Here is a 13,706-nt window from a genome sequence, read left to right as displayed (position 1 = left end):
ATATATATATATATATATATATATTTATATATATATATATATGTATATATATATATATATATATATATATATATATACATATAAAATGTATTTTGAACGTTTCTTTTTTTTGTCTGGCCTCATTATTATTTAAATGAAATTTGATATATCACAATATGAATAACAACGTAGAAGACTCACTTGAACAACCTTATATTCTTGGTGAACAGATTATGGTTTCATCGTTTTCTCGCAAAATTTAAATGAAATTTTCATTATTTTGTTTGACATAAATTTTGCGCTCGTATGTTGAATTCCGGACAAGGTCTTCCTATGGAAGTATGAATACCTCTTTAAAGATTTCATTCCATAGCTATGGTATTCGTTAATCTCATTATTTTTCTTCTTTAGAATACCAGTGCCTCTTTTGATTTTTGTCGCTTTTTAAAACTGTTTTTGTCAACTTGCCGATTAGTCTGATTAATGACATGTTGCATTCTTTTTGTGGTGATATCAATGTTGTGGTGAAATAAAAGTTGTGGTGAAAATATAATACAATTTTCAGTTAATCTAAAAATTGAAATCTTGCAAATTCTAATTTTTCTCTCTCTTTGTTTCTACGTTTTGTTATAGAAATATTGTGGTTTTGGAAGCGTTGCCCATTATCGAGTTTAATTTTGCGTGGCTTTATCACAATAACATAATGAAATGAGGCTTCATTGGAATTAATTTTTGCTGATTTAAAAGTTCAAGCTCTTAACAGCTTGGATACCCCTTTCAACAATATTTTATTGAGTTTTTCCAATTGTTGACAGTGTTCATTTAGCCTTAAGTTACAGTCTAGATGAAAAAAGATCTCAGTGGCTTCCAATGAAGTTTTAATTGATTCTATTTAAAGGGTTCATTTGAGAGCTAATGCTTGTCTTGACTCTGAAAATTTTTCTTCCAAAAAAAATGAACACATTGAAAACATGTCTCATTAGAATTAAACACAGGCCAAATTTAACAATTTTTGTTTTTATTTAGTTTATATTTAAAAATTTTAATGGGCCAGACACTGATTGTCTGCAAATTTTCTGCTGTTTTTTTGCTGACATTATTGATGTTCTTTCATAAGTCCCAAGAACTATTCTGGAAAATGAAAATTCTTAATCAATTTCTATGCAATTAGAAAAGATTTCATTTTATTGTTTCATCTCATAGCTGATGGTTTTCATGATTTTGAAAATACTTTTTTCAAAAAAACATTTTGCTTTCAAGATTACCGTTTTGTTGTTTGCCTACAAGCTACTTAGTTTCGCTAGGGACAGTTTCTGTTTCTTTTTTGCTAATTAAAAATAGATTTCTTCTTTTCTGGTTTTAGGTCTGGCTTCTTTGATTATCTTAATTGGTTTAAAAATTTTAGATAACCCGTTCCGATTGTAATTTAGTTTTGGTTTTGTTAAATTCTATTCATCTCTGTCTTGTCCGGTAGTCTCGTTAGCTAGATATCTCGTTGGCCTATAAAATTGTCATTACTTTATTCGTTTAATGATTCGAGCCATTTTTTTAATTCATGAATTGCAAAAAAATGAACTTTTGAAACGTTTCTATCTCATCCTTATAAGAAAAACCTTTAAGTCAGATACGTTGATGATTGCCGTCGGAACATCATGCGAACGGTCATAACCAAGCGTTTTTGTTTGTATTAATTTTCAATTAATAGTGAAACGAAAAAATATAGACGATGCACAAAAAAACTATATAATTTGTTACACCAGGAAAACTTGATATTTTCACTATTTTGTTTGACAAAATTTTTGCGCTCGTATGTTGAATTCCGGACAAGGTCTTTCTATGGAAGTATGAATACCTCTGTTAAAAGATTTCATTCCATAGCTATGGTTTTCACTAATCTCCTTATTTTTCTTCTTTAGAATACTAGTGCCTCTTTTGGTTTTTGTCGCTTTTCAAAATTGTTATTGTCAACTTGCCAATTAGTCTGATTAACGACATATTGCATTCTTTTTGAGGTGATATCAATGATGTGGTGAAGTAGAAGTTGTGGTGAAAATATAATACAATTTTCAGTTAATCTAAAAATTTAATTCTTGCATAATCTAATTTTTTTCTCTTTTTGTTTCTACGTTTTGTTATAAATATTGTGGTTTTGGAAGCGTTGCTCATTATTGACTTCAATTTTGCGTGGCTTTTTACAATAACATATTGAAATGAGGCTTCATTCGAATTAATTTTTGCTGATTTAAAAGTTCAAGCTCTTAACAGCTTGGATACCCCTTTCAACAATAATTTATTGAGTTTTTCCAATTGTTGACTGTGTTCATTTAGCCTTAAGTTACAATCTAGATGAAAAAAGATCTCAGTGGCTTCCAATGAAGTTTTAATTGATTCTATTTAAAGGGTTAATTTGATAGCTAATGCTTGTCTTGACTCTGAAATTTTTTTCCAAAAAAATGAACACATTGAAAACATGTCTCATTAGAATTAAGCTCAGGCCAAATTTAACAACTTTTGTTTTTATTTAGTTGCTATTTAAAAATTTTGTTGGGCCAGACACTGATTGTTTGCTAATTTTCTGCTGTTTTTTGCTGACTGTATTGATGTTATTTCATTAGTCCCAAGAACTATTCTGGAAAATGGAAACTCTCAATCATTTTCTATTCAATTAGAAAAGATTTCATTTAATTTTTTCATCTCACAGCTGATGGTTTTCATGATTTCGAAAATATTTTTTTCAAAAAAACATTTTTCTTCCAAGTTTAGACTTTTGTTGTTTGCCTACAAGCTACTTATTCCCAAGAGCTATTCTGGAAAATGAAAATTCACAATCATTTTCTATGCAATTAGAAAAGATTTCCTTTAATTGTTTCATCTCATAGCGGATGGTTTCCATGATTTTGAAAATACGTTTTGTTGTTTGCCTACAAGCTACTTAGTCTCGCTAGGGACAGTTCCTATTTCTTTTTAGCTAAGTAAAAATAGATTTCTTCTTTTGTGGTTTTATGTCTGGCTTCTTTGATTATCTTAATTGGTTTAAAAAAATTAGATATCCCGTTCCGATTGTAATTTAGTTTTGGTTTTGTTAAAATCTTTTCATCTCTGTCTTGTCCAGTAGTCTCGTTAGCTGGATATCTCGTCGGTCTTTGAAGTTGTCATTACTTTATTCGTTTAATGATTTGAAGCGACTTTTTTGTTCATGAATTGCAAAAAAAATGAACTTTTGAAACGTTTTTATCTCATCCTTATAAGAAAAACCTTTGAGTCAGATACGCTGATGATTGCCGTCGGAACATCATTCGAACGGTCATAACCAAGCGTTATTGTTTGTATTAATTTTCAATTAATAGTGAAACGAAAAAGGACAGACAATGCACAAAGAAACTGTATAAATTGTTACACCACGAAAACTTGAAAAATGAAATTAAAACAACAAAAATGAGGTTACGATGCATGGATTCATGAAAGATAGCAAAAGAGGAAAAAGCGGTCGACCAAGAAGCGGCAAGCAACTGGGGAAAGAAACCTTATAGAATCACATTTGTTGAAAAAACGAGATGCTGAATTATTCCGATCTATAAAATAGAATTTCATTTGTAAGTAAATAATATTCTATATAGATATGGAAGCTGAAACCGAAATGCGCTCCTTTGCTCGTATTTTTAAATGACTCAGTGTAAAAATGTTTGAAAATTCAAATTGTGAAAACATGGCCTTGTGTGATTATTGTGATGAATATTTGAGTTGTATAGACACGGTATCCTCTGAAAAATATTGCAAATGTCTAACAGAGTTCTTTTATGCTCAATTAAAACGTTTTTGACGTCGAAAACTGCTACTTGTACTCTGCACTTTTTGTCGACGGCAATCGTTGACAAAAAAAATTAAATGATTATTTCAACGAAAAAATTTTAGTGATTACTACCAAGCCCTGAGCTGGAAAACTTTCATTTTTGGCATCTGATAAGTCCAATCCCAGCCATTAAAGGAACCCTTTAGTCTCAAAATTAATCGAAAAAAATGTGAAGTTCTCTATGAAGAAAATGCAAAAAGTAGAAATGTTTTAACCTGAAAAGAATGCTGGAAAAGAATGCAAACCAAAATTGGAAGACTAGAAATGGAGAACATTCAAAATCAGTGTCTTTATTTAATGCTGGTTGAACTGTGGAAATCTATGGCTGTTGAACTATTTGTTTTTGACTACAAAGGTGCATGACCGTCGAAAACTCATCTCTTTTGATTTTGCAAAAACTGAAAATGCGATGATTAGGACAATGAGCGTAGCTGCCAGAACTTGAAACAATGGCTGGCAATGATTTATCACAAGTGGAAAAGCGACCTTGATATGTTCTATGAATTCAACCGTCAGTGTTAACACCAGCCGAACCTTGAGTTTTGAAGAGACTACGCTCTAGCACAGAAAAATATGAAAACAAACTAATGAAAACAAGTAAATATGAACCAAGTAAGCTAAAGAAACATTCAATATCGTCTTTAATTAGCAACATAACTATAGCCCCCCAAAAAGTACGGACTGGATTTCTCTTGGCACAAAGAGTGATGCTGGGAAACTAAAGTCGGTAAAATAACAATCCGAAGTAAAATAATATCTAGATCAAAACATTACTTGGCTTAAAATAACTGTACTAATGATTTCAGCTATACACAAAAAGGCAAGGTTAATATTGCATTTACAATTAACAATGCGAAGAAATAAAAACAATCTCTGTAACCCACAAAAAAACCTGAGAACCTATGAGAGAACTCAATTTCTCTTTTGAGAAGAGAGATTGACTTCTGGTTGCTGTACTCGGCGTAAGAAATTTACAAGCATGGTCAAATAATGTAAATTTTTTAAAAACTTTTGTTTAACAATAAGCAAAACCGTTTTCGGTCTGAAATCAGTTCACGGAGAGAATTTGACTCTTCCAGGCGATTAGTAACCGTGAAAACAAAAATACATTCACTACTTTCACCGATTAGAAAAATCATTCCAGCTGTGCCTCTAAAATCTTTAAAATTAGAGCTTAAATTAAATTAGCCAACGCAATCAGCACTGGCTTCCATTGTACCAAGAATAGTGTTTAATGTAACAGCTATATAAAAAACTCTTTTATTCTGAGACTATATTGCTGAATAATTTCATAACTTTCTGAATAGAGCGATTTAACAAAAAATCAGTTATCGCTGGTTTTACAGAGTAGCTCTGAAGCGGAGAAATCTTTTGAACAGCTGTTCAAGCTTACTGTCATGACTCTGAAATGGATCGCCGACAATCGATGTGAAGAAAAGCACCAGGAACGGAAGAAATCAAAAGAGGAGTTTAGAACAATGAAACAAGTAGAAACAATTCAGAAACATCTGAAATAAGCGGAAATCTTATCGGAAATATTTTTGTAAGCAAAAAACAGGGCCTTTTTGAGTTTACGAATAAGTTGCTAAAGTTTACGAAGTTTTTTTATAAACGCAGCAATCACAGTAGCGAACGTGCTTTGACATACAAAAATAATATAATAGACTAAAGTTAGGGGGAGCGACCAGTAATTGACGGATGAAAAAACAGAGCTGGGTTTAAAGTTAATTCACTAAGAGACCGTGACTCAACTCATGAGAGGAACTAGCTTAACTCATGATAGTTTATGAGTAGAACCTGAATCAACCCAACGCTTGACAAACAAATCTAAGCTCTGATTAGTTCGTACAATAAAATTTGCGTGACCCTAGAAAGGGGAACGCTGGACTCATGTGGGTTCCAAAAGACAACTAGACTGTTCCCATGAAAAAATTAGACCCAGTTCTATTCAGTTCACGAGAAGACCCCTGACTTGACCCATCGAAAGACCATGCTTGCAACAAGTTATTACCCGATGAGATCTTGAAATAAATTGGAACAGACTGTCTTGTGCACATTTTAATTCATATGGAGATCTCATTTTTCAGATGGCCATAGTGAATTTAATTTAGTTAGTGACGAGAATATGTCGCGGCCCATGAAAATGCGTAGGAACCAAGTGTGATCAAGAAGAGATATGGGCTAGATCCATAAAGCACGGCCTCAAGATAGTTCATGAAGAGACCACCTCGATTCGGCGCATCAAAACCCCAAATTTGACTCAAGTTATATCCTGCTTTACCTATGAAACGACCAAGTTGGACTGTAATTAACTTTTGGAAAATTCAGGGCTTGATTTCTGAAATTTCTGTATCCAGTTTGACCATGAATAAGTTGCTTCTGAATCCATCGAGAAACCCTATTGGATTTAAAAAAGTTCCCGGAAATACTTTTCCGCAAACCTGATCTTGCTTGACTCAAATCTGTGACTGTCACTAAATTCTTCACCTAAAAAAACGTGCTTAAATCAAGTCGGTTCCTGAACAGACCATTGCTTGACCCTTGTGGAGACCATGCAAGACTCAAGTGAACCTGTGAGGAGAACATATTTTGACTCATGAGAAGAATAAACAGGACTATATTTACTGCGTAAAAAAGTCTTATGAGGCTCACCTTCGTTTGTCAGAAGCTCCTCTTCAATATAAATTGTCAATAATCCAATTGTCTGGAGCCCTATTAGTATGGGGATACATGGCCGACCGTTATATCCATCAAAGAAAAAAAATATTTTATTAACTGCGGGACTGTTGAATTTCGTTTTTCAGTATTCAATTTTGAAGCTGGTTGTTAGCAAACCAACTATTAGGCTATCTGTTCTGACGATCTTTTTGACCGTCCCAAATTTGCGTCCTTTTGGAAAAAATCGAAATTAAGGACTAAATCATAGTATTTTGAGACAAGCAATTCAATAATATAGCAAACAAGGCGGCTCGGTAATGTGCGATGGCACATAAGGTTCCGACCCCGCCCATCCACAATTTTGGCATAATTGTCTACCAAATGAGGAACAGATAGAAAAACCCAAAAATCATTTTTCGCGAATCCCAATGTGATATCTCTGACTGTAGAGATATAATTTTGTGTCACTAATCCACTTAGATTTAGTTGGATGGATTCGAGGCGCGAATCCAACTTTTACTGAATTAGTGGAATACCACTTTTAGAATTAATAGCAATCGTGTTGCGAATGCAGACCAAATTACTGAGAGTGGATTTCCTTCTCAAATCCAATAGGACTTCGACTAATGCAAAACAGACTAGATTGAATGCAACTTAATTCAGTAACAAGATTCAAGAGAATGAATAATAATCAAAAGTGGGCGATGTGAACAATATGAAATATTGACTTTTTAGTCGGCGGTAAAATACTTGTATAATGAAATGATGACTTTTAGTCTGACAAGGACAAGAATAAATTATTTAGTACAACTTAATGAATATGAACTAAAATAAGGTACAACCGTACCACATATCCTGGGCTGAGCAAAATTTTAAACTGCACAGTGAAAAATTTATGATAATATTAACATATGTACTGGTTAGTATAAATAATAAAGATTATGGGCAATAACAGACAAGTGGGTGATGAACATTGGAAAAGTGGCTCTAATGTTGAAATAAATTAGAACAATGTAAACGGTTAAACATTTCCCTTAAAATGTATGCGTGCAACTTAAATTAAAGCACATTCGCGATGCGAATCCAGCAAAAGTATAACATCGAAGATATGGCTATATTAGCAACATCAAATTTAACAAAGAATATCCAACACGATCACAAATTTAAGGTAAACACTAAACATAAAATGAGTGGAAAAGTAATACCATTCCACATTTAACTCAACAATTACAAGATTGAAATTTAGACAATTGAACAAATAATGATGAAGTTTAATTAGTTTTGATTTAAATTTGATTTTCGGCATCAAAGACGCTCATACTTATCTCCCGTGCATAATCGTCATAATCATACTCCACGGGTGACCATGTTCCCACTGGAGGGGGTGCAGGGGGGCTCACCACTTGCAATTCATAGTCCGTATCAGGAAAGGGAGGCTGTGCTGCTTCTTCTTGTATAATAGTTTCTATTACAGGATTTGCGGATCTTTGTGTTTTAGATACGGGAGCAGCTGAATCGTCACTCAAAGAACACACCGAACTTTCGAATCCGTAATAGTCAGGCGCGCGGCGATTACGTTTAGTATGTGAAGTTGATGGAGAGGCAATTGATGATGTTGCAGAGGAGGCAGCAACTGATGATGCATTAGAGGTGTTCAGTGTGGTAGATGTAGTTCGGGAACGTTTGCCTCCTGCTTGTGGTTTTCGGGGTTTTCTAGACGCCATCGCTTTCGAGATGTTGCTGTTTGCAGACGAGACTCCCGATGCTGCATCAGACTGATTGGGGCGATGACGGATTTTAATTTCTCCGCGAAATTTTTTCTTCAACTCTTTGATGTGTTGCGCGATCTTTTCCTCGGTCGTATTTTCATATGGCAAAGTTCGACGTTTTGCATACTCCCAAAAATCAGTATTGCGTTCGGCACGAGTGCCGAACTTAGCAATATCGCTATTGCGTACACTGACTTCCGGTACTCCTGGCTCTTTAATGACTGTAGTTGTGTTGGAAGTACGGACCACTGTACTGCCGGGGGCCAGAGTTTCCCAGAGTCCGCGAAGATCTCGTTTCGAGCGCTTCGTTACCTTCCGGGCCAACTTTAGGTCAAGTGATTGCTCTGTCCGCGGGATTGGGTTGTTCAATTTTGGGTGCAGAATGAAGCGGGAGACAGACTTGTTGTGATCGCCATTGTAGCGACGACCCGCGTCTACCTGAGCCCTCTGCATGGCCTCGTCAATCAAAATGTCACTGCGATCACCCGTTACCCATCCATTTTCGTCTAAGTAGTCTTCAACCGGGACAGTATCAGCGTCTAAATGGTGGTGAAGAATGTTCTCATATGATAGATTAGATGATTTAGGTGTTGTACTTATATTACTTAGTGGTGTCTTTGGTTTTCTTCCAAAATCTGCTTGGAAAGGTGTTACGTTTGTTGTCTTTTGTTTACAGATACGTAATTGATATACAATTGACCTAATTGCTTCTTTAATTGTAAATGTATTATTTCTAGTGTCTTATTTCATACAGCCTAAGCGTCTTTTAATAGTTTGTATCAAACGCTCCACTAATCCTATAGCTCTATGATCGTTTGCTGGGGCAGTGATAATGTTAATATTATGTTGTTTACAAAAGTTTTTAACTTTATAACCTATTAGGCAAAGTGCTTGATCTAATCTGATGTTTCGAGGGACACCGTGAATTTGAATGTAGTCATCAAGAATTTTAATAACATTAGGTCCATTAGCTTTATCAACTACTTCTACAGAAGGATATTTAGAAAAGCGATCAATACATGCAAGAAAATAGATATCTTGATCTTTTTCATTGGCGATGGGACCTCCAAAGTCAATTTGTATTTCTTCATTTGGTTCTGTACATGGCAATAAAGGCTTCCATTTAGACGCCGGAATAACAGGTTTAAGATTCTTACCAATATCAGTGCAAGGCTTGCACGTGGCCGCTTTATTCAAAATTTCTCGGTGCATATACGGCCAGAACGCGTATTGCCCGAGCGTTAACATGCCCCAACTTCCTGGATGCGTTAAGTGGAGGCTTTCCAAGACCGCGTCTTGAATTGAGTGTGGAATCGCAAGGCGTTCGTCCACACAAACACATCCCGAGCGAACATGCAAATCCTTCCAGTATGAGAAGAGGTAAGGATTCACTTCCTTACACCTTTGGGGGTCGTTTTGGAGAACGCAGTCGCGTACTTCTTTCAGAACAGCGTCCTTACTAGTGAGAACTGCTAAGAATCCCTTTGTGAAGAGTTGTGTCAGGTTGTTCTCAAAGACCTCATCCTTTGACAATTCTAAAATGGGGGAAGTTTGTCCGTCATTTGATGAGCGGGTGGTATTGGAATTGGGGGTAAATTGGAATGTGACCCGGCTGTGTGTAGGGGGAGTTTGCGGATTAGATGCAGAGCTGCTCATTTTGTGATTACTGATTGAAAGGATATGTGATGTATATGAGGGGCAATTGAATTGAGACTGGATTTGAACTGGCTTTGTATTGCTGGTAGAGAGAGAGAGAGAGTGGAATTGTGCTGCGTTTGCAGAATTTTCATGAAGCAACTGAGTTGTATTTCGATTAATGGCAGAAAGCAATTGAGAATTGTTTGTTAAGCGAGGATGCGAGGCACGTGTGGAATTTGTGCGAGGAACGCTGTTAAAGTGCTGTGATTGACAAGTTTATGGTGTGGTATTTACATAAATTGCTGCAATCGCGTCACGAATGCGGGTAATTGTTGCTACCGCAAATTCCTCGTCATATTTGTTTGTAATTTTTGCTTTTTGATTTGGATGGCGAGAAATATAATCTACCAGCCCCATTTTTGCACCGGGTATATGTTCCATGTTAAAATCAAAAGGTAAAAGACGATCAATCCAGCGTGTTAATCTACTATTATAAGATTTATTTGATCTATGTTCTTTCATAATGGATAGTAATGCTCGGTGATCTGTGATAATTGTGAAAGATTTGTCAAATAAATAATATTTAAAATATTCTACAGACCACACCACACCTAATAATTCGAGTTCATTAATACTATAACGTTCCTTATTAGAGTTGAGGAAACGAGACGCAAATGCAACTGTGTGCCATCCCGAAGGCGAACGTTGTTCTAGTGCTGCTCCCAAACCCGCTCTTGAAGCGTCGCATTTGATCCGCGTTTCCAAGTGAGGATTATAGTGTGTATTTTCCGTGGTGTTTGCGAATTTATCTTTAATTGCTTGGAAGTGTGTATCATGTTCAGTGTTCCAAATGAATTTTGTGTTCTTTTTTAATAAAAGACGAAGGGGATGACACAATTGAGACAAATTAGGAATAAACTTTCCGAGGTAATGGACAGAACCTAAGAAGGATCTAAGTTGTTTTAAATTTTTAGGTGCTGGTAGTGAAGCGATTGCCGCTGTTTTTGACTCAAGTGGAGCTATTCCTGATTGACTAAACTTATGACCCAACCATTCTATTTCGGTCTTTGCAAAATGACATTTAGGTAAGTTAATTCGTAAGTTATCCTCGTCTAATTTCTTTAAACATTTATAGACGAGTTTTAAATGGTCATCTTTAGAGCCACCACTAACTACTATAATATCATCCAAAAAACAGTAAGTATTTTGAACTCCGACTAATGTGTAATCCAATAATTTTTGGAAAGCTGCTGGCATATCGGTTAAACCGTGAAAGCCCTTAATAAAACGGTATGTTCCAGTTTTCTCACCGCTAATGATATTAAAGTTACAATGTTGAGCCGTTTCCGGATCTAATTTAAGTTGACTGTATGCGTACTTCAAATCCAGTGTTGAATAATATGCTGTTTCTTGTGATGCGGATGTATTTAAATTCTGTTGAATTGTGTCAATCAAATTATCAATATTTGGCATTTGGCATTTGTTTTTATGAATAGATTTATTTAAGATTTTGGAATCTAAAGCTAATTTAACTGTTTTATCTCTTTTAACTGTAATGACTATTGGAGAAATAAAATTTTTATCTGAACAACTGTTTAATTTTATGATGTGTTTTTCATCAAGTAGTTTTTTAAGTTCTATATTAACGAGTGACTGTAAATTAATTGGAACTCGTCGTCCTTTTTGATGTGTAGGTGTAAATTCATTATGGAATGTCGACTTTACTGAATGTTTTAAAGATTTACCGACACGGGTGATGAGATCTGGAAAATCAAAAGAGATCTGCCTCTTGATTGGACATTGATTTTGATCAATATTAGCAACTTGTTTCAATTGTATAACAGAAAGGCCTAGCTTTGGAAATAGATCTCGTCCAATGATGGGTCGGTGACCATCTTCCACAACAGTTACATCAATGCCCGTGGCTATCCACCTACAATCTTGATTATATCATTTGAAAAGCTTTTCAAATCATGTATTTCGGGTGACTCCACCCAATAGCTTTCGTTGCAATCTGACACCACTGTGTCCGCCAGACTTTTGTTGACAATAGTGCATACGCTGCCCGAATCCACCAATGCTTTTGTGTATGTATTTCAAACACAAATGTCTAAATTTACAGGTTCTACCTCACGTGTGTCGTTTTTGATGGAAATAGCAGCTACACAGTTATCGTTATAGTCATCGTAATCAGAATCATAATTGGCGTCGTAAATACTTTTCTGCTGTAGAAGTTTGCTGATATTGTTAACTTGTTCTGCCGCCGTTGTTGAGGTACCTACTGTAGCCGCCTCAGAAACCGAGTCATCTACATAGTTTACTCTAGGTTTCGGTTTACTAGGTTGTTTTGGTTTGCGACAAACTTTTGCAAAGTGATTAGCGATTCCACAATTTCTACAAGATTTTCCACGTGCAGGGCAACTTTTCTATGGGAAGGAGTCCAGCCATAGCCACAATTTGGGCAAGTCGTAGGTTTGACAAATTGATTTGTCGGTGCTCGTGTTCTATTCCACGATCCTTGGACACTATTCATTGATTGACTTGAAATTTCATCTGTAGTGTTGGGAATGGAAGTTCCAGAAATTTTCAATTGGTTTTGTATTCCCATTTCTATGTTCATTGCCACCTCTAGAGCTTTTTTTAGCCGTCCGTGTCTCTTTGAGTAGTTCCAGTTGAATTTCACCATCTTGCATATTAGCAAAAAAGACATCTCGGATGATCGATTCTTCGTGACTTCCCAAATCGCAATTTAGAGACAACTCTCTAAGGCACCCGTAGAACTTTTCCACAGGTTCTCCTTTCATTTGTTTCCGAGTGAGGAACGTGTATCGATCAAATGTGATATTTCTTTGCTTCGTGAATACACCATCAAGGCAATCCCAAAGGATTTTTGTTGTCACTCTATCTATCTGGATATTCGGTTCTTGTGAACCGAATATTCGTCTCCCTTCTATTCCCAAGCTGAGGGATATTAGAGAGACTGCTTTACTATCGCAGTACTTCTAAGGTTTTTCTCCACATAGTATGCCAACAAGTTCTATTTTTTGACATCTATTGAGCCACGAATTTTTTAGTTGCTCGTTTCTAGTACGTCGGTCTCGTTCACTTTGGGCTGTGCTATTTTCGACATCAGCTTCGTAAATGGGTTCTGGAGGTAGAGTGACTTTGTCCGGAGGATCGTCAAGGAGAGTGTCAATTGATATTCCTTCTTTAGCCATGATAGCCAGTTTTAACATAATCTGCCATCTCTCCCATCGCAATGGAGGTTCAAGTGTTGGTTTGTCCCAAAAAGGATCGATTCCCAAGAGTGCACGTTCTTTAGTTGCTGACTGCGCCATGTGATATCTCTGACTGTAGAGATATAATTTTGTGTCACTAATCCACTTAGATTTAGTTGGATGGATTCGAGGCGCGAATCCAACTTTTACTGAATTAGTGGATTACCACTTTTAGAATTAGTAGCAATCGTGTTGCGAATGCAGACCAAATTACTGAGAGTGGATTTCCTTCTCAAATCCTATAGGACTTCGACTAATGCAAAACAGACTAGATTGAATGCAACTTAATTCAGTAACAAGATTCAAGAGAATGAATAATAATCAAAAGTAGGCGATGTGAACAATATGAAATATTGACTTTTTAGTCGGCGGTAAAATACTTGTATAATGAAATGCTGACTTTTAGTCTGACAAGGACAAGAATAAATTATTTAGTACAACTTAATCAATATGAACTAAAATAAGGTACAACCGTACCAAACCCAAAAAAGCCCAAGTCTTTTTCAAAAAATTCTGTATGAACGATAAGATAGT

The sequence above is a fragment of the Convolutriloba macropyga genome, chromosome 6, assembly GCF_964194025.1.
Source record: "Convolutriloba macropyga chromosome 6, txConMacr16.3, whole genome shotgun sequence".
Lineage (NCBI taxonomy): Eukaryota > Metazoa > Xenacoelomorpha > Acoela > Convolutidae > Convolutriloba > Convolutriloba macropyga.
This window is presented reverse-complemented; position numbering follows the sequence as displayed.